This window comes from Nicotiana sylvestris, chromosome 6, assembly GCF_000393655.2.
Source record: "Nicotiana sylvestris chromosome 6, ASM39365v2, whole genome shotgun sequence".
In the NCBI taxonomy this organism is placed as follows: Eukaryota; Viridiplantae; Streptophyta; class Magnoliopsida; order Solanales; family Solanaceae; genus Nicotiana; species Nicotiana sylvestris.
In genome coordinates, this window is record NC_091062.1 from 185157903 (window position 1) to 185168354 (window position 10452).

Here is a 10452-nt window from a genome sequence, read left to right on the forward strand (position 1 = left end):
TGTTATATTCAAAATTTTGAGTAAGGAAAGAAAAAACGTTCCGTTACCGGGAATCGAACCCGGGTCTCCTGGGTGAAAGCCAGATATCCTAACCGCTGGACGATAACGGACTTATGTGTTAGACTTGTAAACATAGCTTATTATCGGAGATTTGATAATGAGAAATAGTGAACTAAGCAAACAGTGGGATGTCAGCTTCATTTATGTTGGCTGCACTACGTTTAGTTTTGTACGCTTACCATATTGCGAAATTAGGATGCATGTTTCTCTAATTTATAGCTCTTTGAGCTACTAATAAACATCATCACCAAGTACTCCCCTTTGTTTATTTTCTTTCCCCAGCAATCTACTTCTAGTTTGCTTTTCCCATCCTTACCATACGTTAAGCAAGGTGTTTGATCTGCTTTTTGTTTCTTGCAAGCATGATCAGATAAAAAATGTAAAAAAGAAAGAGGAATCATTGCTGACCATGATTAGGTCATGCTCTGACAACCTCATACACTGGGCCAAGTAGGATTTTTACCAACAACAACAAAATTCAGTAAAATCTCATAAATGGAATTTGGGGAGGATAGTGTGTGCGCAAACTTTATCCCGACCCAAAGGGTAAAAGATTTTTACCATGAGGATTCAAACAAATAAAAAAAAAGTAAATACGTAAAAAAGCTAAATAAAATTCAACATTCAATATATATATGAAAAGATTTAACCTTATATACACGACGATAATTTTCGGGTGAAGGGGTTTCGGCCACTTCCGTCCACCTAGCTTCGCCCTTGGCCTCGTAAGTCGTTCCCTTCCTCTTTTGAGCCTCAACGGTTTCAAAAGTATATATACCTCGACACAATATATATTTTTACTATAACTATGAAACTAAGTTAGTAGACGGAGCAACAACAAAATCACTATGTAATAGTAAGTAATCTTTGACTCCTCCGATCCGACCATATTATTCTCTTTTCCATGTGCAATGACTTCTTATCTTGATAGCTCTTATATAATTTGTTTATTACTTTCGCTTTGACTTTTTACTTCATTATTTTAACTCTTTTAAGTATAAATAACGCAAATATTGGTGAAGGATTCACTATCTCTGTTACATTTCGTGTTTTCGTACGTTAAAATTTCGTTTTCAGTTAACCGACATAGACTCGGGGATGAGATCATCTTGATGTTAACATACTTACGCTATTTATAACAAGCGATAAATAAGTGTTATGAAGGATAAAGGGGTACACGGATTAAATCAAACGAGTTTCATTGAAAGTGTCCAATTTGAAATAAAATACGGGTCGAGCGATAAAACCCGATAATTATGAACTAGTACCATGCAAGGTACCATATGACCACGGTAGTATAATATATAAGGTATATATGAAGTAATTTAAAAATAAATAAAATTTTAATTAATTTATGATAATTGATTAATTACCGAGTAACAGAAAATTACCCAGTTAACTAATAAGTGGATAAAAAATTAATAAATTAACCCTCCAAACGTGGCAAGAAGCCAATAACCTAGAAAATGACTAAGTAGTTATAATTCTAGGTGGCTACCTATGAATAACATAATCATGACTTAAAGATTAAATCTTAGAAAGACTTGTAAAATCTTATACATTCTGTCTTTAGCTTTAATTCACGACTTTGGCTTGAAACCAAGAACCTTGAAATAGAAAAACATTTCGTCCAAAATCTTGCCAAAATTTCGATTGAAATTTCAAAGAGCAACCACAATTTTGTTTCAAAATTTCAAGAGATTCAAGCAGAATTTCATTTTCGTTTCAAAATTTCAAGAGATTCAAGCAGAATTTCATTCAACATATTTCACAGAAGCAGAAGCTTCATTCTGTTCAAATAATTCCAGGAACAGGTATGTTAAGGCCCTCCCTTCTTTCTTTTGGCATGGTCCATATGATACTGAAGAAACGAGCAAACACATAGTTTCCATAAATTACTCTATTTATAGAAATAGTAGGGGTGTCTATATTCTTGATTCCCCAAGAGAATTATTATTATCTTCTGTTCATGGGTTTCAGAATAATACGCAGTTGGAAAAGTTTATCTGGAAGGAATACTGAGATTATTACGTATTTTTCATGCATTTCACTCATTTATACATGTGCATTGACTCATTACCAGATGGCGTTATATACACGTATATATATAAATATATGTATATGGGATATGGAAAAATTTTACGGCATTATATACGCACCACCATCTGATCAGTGGTATATGTTGATGATGTTGCCCATAGTGGTCGAGACGATATGATGTGATGCCCTCAGTGGCTTGATGATATTGTGTACACCCACACCTATGCATGATACGACATTTATACGCATGTGCATGACGTTATAAACGTTTTAGAATTTACAAAGTTATTCAGATTTAAAGATGTGTTTTTATATGTCATGTTTTATTTATGTCTTTTACGTACAAATTTTCATGCCTTACATACTCAATACATTTTTCGTATCGACGCCCTATTTCACAGGGCCTGCGTTTCATGCCCACAGGTGCAGGTAGGCAAGCTGACGGTCCCCCTTCTTAGGATCCCTGATCAGCGAGAGTTGGCGTGCTCCATTTGATCCGGAGCTGCTTTTGATTTTGGTACGATACGTTTGTATATATATATATATATATATATATATACATATATGTATATGGGTATGACGTGGCTCAGTCCCGTCTTTGTACAGTTATGTTTCTGTTAGAGGTCTGTGGACACTATATCTAGTTGGGTTGTATGTGGCCTTGTCGGCTTTCAGTTTTGGATGTATAGTTGTCTATAGCAGCCTTGTCGGCTTGCCCACTGTATTCTGTATGTATACGTACATATGCCTTGATGGTAGGTTTTCTTCACATGTATTATTTTCGTAATCAGCAGATGTTATTCAGGTTCATATCTTAGACGCGTGCTTAGGGGTGTTTGACAGGTAGGACTCAGGAACCCGTCGCGGTCCATCAGTTTGGGTCGTGACAAAAGTGATATCAGAGCAGTTCTGTCATAGGGTTGTCTACAGACCGTGTCAAGTAGAATCTTGTTTATGGGTGTGTTGTGCACCACACTTATAAACAGGAGGATACATGACATATAGGATGTTATCCTCTCTTTTTATCTCAGATCGTGCGATACAATAATTTATGTTCCCAACAATATGCTATATTTTTAGCGATGCCTCCAAAGAGTACGGTCGCCCAGAAGGGAAAGTCCATGGCTGGTGATACTACTAGTCGAGCGCCAATAGTTACCAGGGCTCGGGGAGAGTCTCATGATGAGGTTTCATCTCAGACTTCACATACCTCGCCCTTTCCAGAAGAGTTCCGAGGGGCACCAGCTCCAGCGCCCGCCCTGTACATTCAGCACCTCAGCCGGATGCACCTGGTCAGGAGATGAGAGATCCTATTCAGTTATTGACCCAATTAGCAGCCGTAGACGCTCGGCGTTAGGAAGTAGGTATTGGTCATGCAGATAGGTCCGTGAGTACGAGGGTTCGTGACTTTATTAATTTAGATCCTCCAGTATTCACTGGAGCAGATCCAAATGAGGACCCTCAGGTATTTATTGATAGAGTGTAGAGGACGTTACGGGTAATGAAGGCCAATGCGACTGAGTTAGTTGAGCTAGCTTTCTATAGACTCCAAGATATTGCAGTTAATTGGTATGAGTCTTAGGAATTGTCCAGAGGTGAGGATGCCCCTCCAGCGGTATGGCAGGAGTTTACAAAAGCTTTTCTTCGTCATTATCTGACACCAAATCTTAGACGAGCCAAAGTTGATAGGTTTTTAACACTTCGACAAGGTAACATGAGTGTTCGGGAGTACAACCTCCAGTTTGATTTGTTGGCTAGGTATGCTCCTACTATTGTATCTAAGATAGAGGATCGGGTAAACCAGTTTGTGATGGGATTAGAGCCTCACTTGCTTAACGATTGTATGTCGGTCTCACTTCAGCCAGACATGGATATTTCTCGTATTCAGGCATACGCTCAGGGTGTAGAGGAGCGTAAATAGAAATAGAAGGCCGATCGTGAGCATGATAGGGCCCAGAATAAGAGAGCGAGGTTTTCGGGTCCTTTTGGTGAGTTTCGAGCTGGTCAGATGTAGCAGTACTCGAGGTATCCATCCCAGCCCTCGACTAGAGCACCCCCTCAGTTTGGCGGTAAGAGATTTGATCGTTCTACATATTCAGGGTCTGGTCAGAATTTTAGGGCCTCAGGTTCTCAATATAGGGGTGAGTCAAATCAGATGAGGCCACCCTTGCCATGATGTACTTAATGTGGTAAGCAACATACCAGGCAACGCCGTATGGGGTTAGGTGTTTGTTATACTTGTGGTTATCTAGGCCACGTTATGAGGGATTATCCGATGAGAGGTGATGCAAGCATAGCTCAGCCGTCGGGATCTACAGCTAGTTTGTCATCATCAGTACGCCCCCCTAGGCAAGGTCCCCAAGCACCAATGAGTCGTGGTAGAGGCGGAGCATCTAGCTTGAGCAGCCCTCAGAACCGCATTTATGCCTTGGCAGGATGACAGGACCAGGAGTCATCGCCTGATGTTGTTACAGGTATATTATGAGTCTCCTCATATGATTTATATGCACTGATTGAACCAGGTTCCACCTTATCATACGTTACTCCATTAGTTGCTGGTAAGTTTAGAATAAAACCTGAATTGGTTAACCCTTTTGAGGTATCTACACATATTGGGGACTCGGTAATAGCTAAGCAAGTATATAGGGGTTGTATAATAGTACTTCATGGTCGAACTACCGTAGCAGACTTAATCGAGTTAGATATGGTAGAATTTGATGTTATAATGGGTATGGATTGGTTGGCTTCTTGTCATGCCAACGTTGATTGTAGATCAAAGATAGCCCGATTTCAATTTTCGGGGGATCCTATTTTGGAGTGGAAAGGTAATACAGCATCGCTGAGAGGAAGATTCATTTCCTATTTCAAGGCAAGGAAGATGATCAAAAATGGTTGTATTTATCACTTTGTTCGGGTTTAGGATGTGGAAGTGGAGTCACCAACCATTCAGTCCATCCCTATGGTGAATGCGTTTCCCGATGTTTTTCCCAATGAGCTTCCGGGTCTCCTGCCAGAGCGAGAAGTTGAGTTTTCTATTGACCTACTACCAGATACTCACCCAATATCTATTCCTCCCTATAGAATGGCCCCCGCAGAGCTGAAAGAATTGAAAGGATAATTAAAGGACTTACTTGAAAAAAGATTTATTAGACCTAGTACGTCATCGTGGGGAACACCTGTTTTGTTTGTGAGAAAGAAAGAGGGTTCCTTATGAATGTGTATTGATTATAGGCAGCTGAATAAGGTGACGATCAAGAATAAGTACCCGCTCCCGAGAATTGATGATTTATTTGATCAGTTGCAAAGTGCCAAGTATTTTTCAAAGATGGACTTGAGGTTTGGGTACCATCAGGTAAGGGTTAAGGATGAAGATATTCTGAAGATAGCATTCAAGACTAGATATGGGCACTTTGAGTTTCAAGTTATGTCATTCGGTCTGACCAATGCCCCAGTAGTATTCATGGATTTGATGAACCGTGTGTTCAGGACCTTTTTAGATATATTCGTAATTGTATTTATCGATGATATATTGGTGTATTCTCGTTTAGAGGATGAGCATGTTGATCATCTACGTACTGTGCTCAGAGTTCTACAAGAAGGGAAGTTGTATGCAAAATTTTCTAAATGTGAATTCTGGTTGAACTCTATAGCTTTCCTTGGGCATGTTATTTCGGGTGAAAGTATCCGGGTGGATACACAAAAGATTGAGGCAGTAAAGACTTGGCCTAGACCCACAACACCGACGGAGGTTCGTAGCTTTCTTGATTTGGCAGTACTACAGAAGATTCGTGGAAGGATTTTCTTCCCTTTCAGCACCTTTGGCAAAGTTGACTCAGAAGGGAGCAAAGTTTCAATGGACTGATGCTTCTAAACGGAGTTTCTAAGCATTAAAGGATAGATTAATGTCAGCACCGGTTCTAGCGCTTCCAGAAGGGACCAATGGTTATGTGATCTATTGTGATGCTTCAGGCGCTAGATTGGGTTGTGTGCTAATACAACATGGTAAGGTTGTGGCTTATGCTTCTAGACAACTAAGAAAGCACGAGAAGAACTATCCGACCCACGATTTAGAGTTAGCCGCGGAGATTCATGCACTAAAGATGTGGAGGCACTCCTTGTATGACATTCATGTTGATATCTATACGGATCATAAAAGCCTCCAGTACATCTTCAAGCAAAAGGAATTGAATCTACGTCAAAGAAGATGATTGGAGCTACTTAAAGATTATGACATTGATATTTTATACCATCCAGGGAGGCGAACGTAGTAGCCGACGCCCTTAGCCGTAGATCTATGGGTAGCCTGTCGTATTTACGGCTATAAAAGAGGGGAATAGCCAAGTTCATCAACTAGGTAGCCTTGCAGTTCAGTTACTGAACTCAGGTGATATTGGAATTACTCTTCAGGATACGGCAACATCCTCTTTAGTAACTGAAGTAAAGGGACGCCGGTACGAGGATCCTGTGCTAGTTCATTATAGGGATACCACTATTCAGAAGGAGAAGACACCATTTGAAATTACAGAAGATGGGGTCCTCAGATATCAAGGGGCATTATGTGTGCCTAATGTTGCAGAGCTACGTCGGCAGGTTATGGGAGAAACTCACTATTCTCGTTATTCTATCCATCCATGAGCAACAAAGATGTATCATGATATCAAGGAAGTGTATTCGTGGGATGGAATGAAAAAGGATATAGCAAAATTTGTTGCTCAGTGTCCTAACTGTCAACAGGTTAAGATTGAGCATCAAAAATCCGGTGGATTATTGCAGGCTATGAAGATTCCGACGTGGAAATGGGAAATAATAAATATGGACTTCATCGTAGGCTTACCTCGTACCCATCATAAGTTCGATTCAATATGGATGATAGTTGATAGGCTTACAAAGTCAGCCCATTTTCTGCCTGTTAGAACTACATATATCTCAGAAGATTATGCAAGGCTTTATATTAAGGAGATAGTACGACTGCATGGTGCCTGTATCTATTATCTTGGATAGAGTAGCTCAACCTAACTTATGGAGGTCCTTCCAAAAAGGATTGGGGACTCAAGTAAGTCTTAGTACGACATTTCATCCCCAGACAGACGGACAGGCTGAGCGTACTATTCAGACATTAGAGGATATGTTACGAGCTTGTGTAATAGACTTCAAAGGTAGTTGGGATGATCATTTGCCGCTTATTGAGTTCGCATATAATAATAGTTACCATTCCAGTATTCAGATGGCTCCATACGAAGCTCTTTATGGATGGAAGTGTAGGTCGCCTATAGGGTGGTGTCACACCTCCTTTTTACCTACCGCAAGGGCATAAGGGAGTTTTTCCAATTAAAGGACAATCGAAACGAGACTTATTATTAAAGATTTAGAGTCGCCACTTGGGAGATTTATGGTGTCCCAAGTCACCGGTTGAATCTCGAATCGAGGAAAGATTGACTCTGTATTACAGTCCGCGAACCAGAAATCTGAGTAAGGAATTCTGTTAACCCAGGAGAAGGTGTTAGGCATTCCCGAGTTCCGTGGTTCTAGCACGGTCGCTCAACTGTTATATTTGGCTTAAATTATCTGATTTTAACAATTATGAACCTATGTGCAAATTTTAACCTTAACCGCTTTTATTCATTTTTAAAGAAAATTGCAACGTCATTAAAACAAGTCTTGAACCACGTCACATAAATGCACCCGTGGTTTTTGGACATACTTTAACATCGTTGGGATTTGGATTTGGGTCACATAAATGTGCACCCGAGTTTAGGGAGGAAATGTTATTAAAATACGCGCCTAAAGAGACTAACGCGTTATTATTTTGGGGAAGACCGTGAAATTCGCTAAACGGCCCGTCCCGAAATCTAAGTATTTTAATATATACAATTATCGAGGGCCCCGCAATTTATGTGTTTTGTTTAGCGAGGCTCATCCCGTTTTATTATTTTAAAGTGCAAACCTAGAGCAATCTATAGTTTTCTACTTAATTTGTCTCTAAAATAAAAGAAAGACCCTAATTAATTTGTTACTGGACTGATGCAAACTAAGTAATATTTTATCACCAACATCCGACCATTGGGCTCCGATGTGAGCCCAGCAGAGGAAATTTAAAACGAGATATACACCATAAAATCGGCCAAAACAGACCTTGGCCCAGGCCTAAATGAGAAAGGGGCCAAAACTGGCCTGGGTCGTGCATCAATTATCCTGAGGCCCAAATGTTTAGGGACTAGCCTGTTAAGCCCTGTCTTTTACACTAAATGGAATTTCAATTTAATTAAGAACACAAATCTGATGAATCTACTACTAAAATTAACTAGCCAGTAAAATAAATTCAATGCAACATTAAACATGAGTTGGAAAGAAACTGATTTCAGATTTCATGACCCACGTAAACTGCCTATGATCACAATTTCAAACATGGTGCATACTAGTTCAAATTTTAAATTCCCTACTATGACTCATTTTTATTAAAATGCTGACTCATGAACTTTGATTAAACACTAACGTGACCACATATGAGAATTGAAACTCGAGAATTAAGGATGCTGGATGAAATGGATTGCCTAAATTAACCTTACGAATTACATATCCCATATCTACTTTTAACTTTCTGATTTCGAACCCACACACAACCACTCAAACTCAGAATTATAGATTAACTCACATCATCACTACTAAATATAAAGCTCCCATGATCAAAAGAAGTATCATACTACTTTAACAGTCTACGGCCTAATTAATCACAGCTTGAAAATACCATTTATACAGATCTAGGAAAACCGGAAATTAACTAAACTAATAGAAACTATTCTGTTAGTCCAGCATGAAATTATTACAACGAATACTCAACTAAACTCATATGTATTTATAAATATCTAACACACACTTAACGTTTCAAATGCACAAACTTATAATTAACAGTCCATCAGTATGGTTATTACAGTATAATGAAAGCAGTAAATCAACAATAGGCCTCCACTTCAACAACAATAGGCATCCACTTCATTCATTTTCAACTGGATATTTTCATACATCGAGTTTCAGGACATGTACCTGGTATGTAGAATTGGGTTATTGAAATCGTGGAGAACAAAGTAAAACAAATTGGAAAGGAGATTGGTTAAATAGACTGGGCTGATTACTCCAAATGCATACCATGATCATTGGTGCCAGTTACTCCGCTCAGATAAGTTCCTTTTTCCTATCTCCAACAGTCATCCAAATCTGGATTTTCTTCTTTATTCTTAATTCTCAAAATCATCGCATTTCATTGTTGTTAATTTTTATTCCCCTAAAGCTCTTCCAAGGTTAGCTTTGTTCCGACACATAAGAAGGAATGTCAAAAGTATACTAGCAAGATTCAAAATTGCACAAAGCAAAATACGGCTAGGATATGTTGGAGATAATATGATGAAAAATGAGACATAGGGTGTAAGCAAAAGTGGAATCGGTGGAATGGTTCAGTAATGTCATGGGATTTATACGAGTTCAGACAGAAGGGTCAGAAGTGAAAACAACAGTTGGGGATCCTGCAGCTGAGGATCAGTCATGAGGTCAAAACAGTCCTTTCGACCAGTTCAAGGCAGTCTGTTGAAGCAAAGCAGGGCAAAGAGAAAACCCTCCCCAGCAAGGATGCCACAACTAACCACCACGTTTTGAACTGACAAGATTTTCTTTGATTTGAAATAGGAGCAAAGATGACATTTGTTTCAGGAAGCACCCTGTGAGGGAAGCAAGTACCATGCAGGTTTGATCGTATAAATTCTCAGGACCCTCTTGGAAAATGGGACCTAGTTTAAAATTTAAAACAATCATGAGTAGCAGGATCTAGTATAAATGTACCCCCAAAAGAATATAAGTTGGCTTTAAAGCTTTTATTGCTAGGATAGGATTTAATTTGAAGTTTTCAGGACCCTCCTGGAAAATGGGACATAGGTAAACCCTAAAACAATCATAAATAGTAAAAATAGGACAAATATGCACCAAAAGGAATATAAGTTGATTTCAAAGTTCGCATAAGAGTTGTCAGGACCCTCCTGGATAATGGAACATAGTTTAAAACTGGCTTAGATAATAAGATTTAGCAGAAGTCATACCTTTAAAAGATATAGCTTAGATTTAAAATTGTCGTTTAGTTAAGAGTTGTTAGCCCCCCCGGATAATGGGACCTAGCTTTAAAATTCTTAGTAATATATGGTAATATGCTTCAGTTTAACATTCATGGATGCGCCCAGCTACCAAACTGGGGCAGAAAATTTTCTTTTGTTTTGGATATTTTTGTTGAAATCAGGCGTCCACCTGGAGAACAAGGAACAACAGTTAAAGTATCAGCAATCAGGCATCCACCTGGAGAACAAGGAGCAA

The 10452-nt window shown here is 39.0% G+C and overlaps 1 non-coding gene across 1 annotated transcript; it reads right to left on the reverse strand.

Annotated features, from left to right (window-relative positions):
• Window positions 1–38: 38 nt before the first annotated feature.
• On the reverse strand, window positions 39–110 carry TRNAE-UUC (transfer RNA glutamic acid (anticodon UUC)). The gene has a single exon. It is a non-coding gene; the product is annotated as a tRNA-Glu (tRNA).
• Between the last annotated feature and the right edge of the window lie 10342 nt (window positions 111–10452).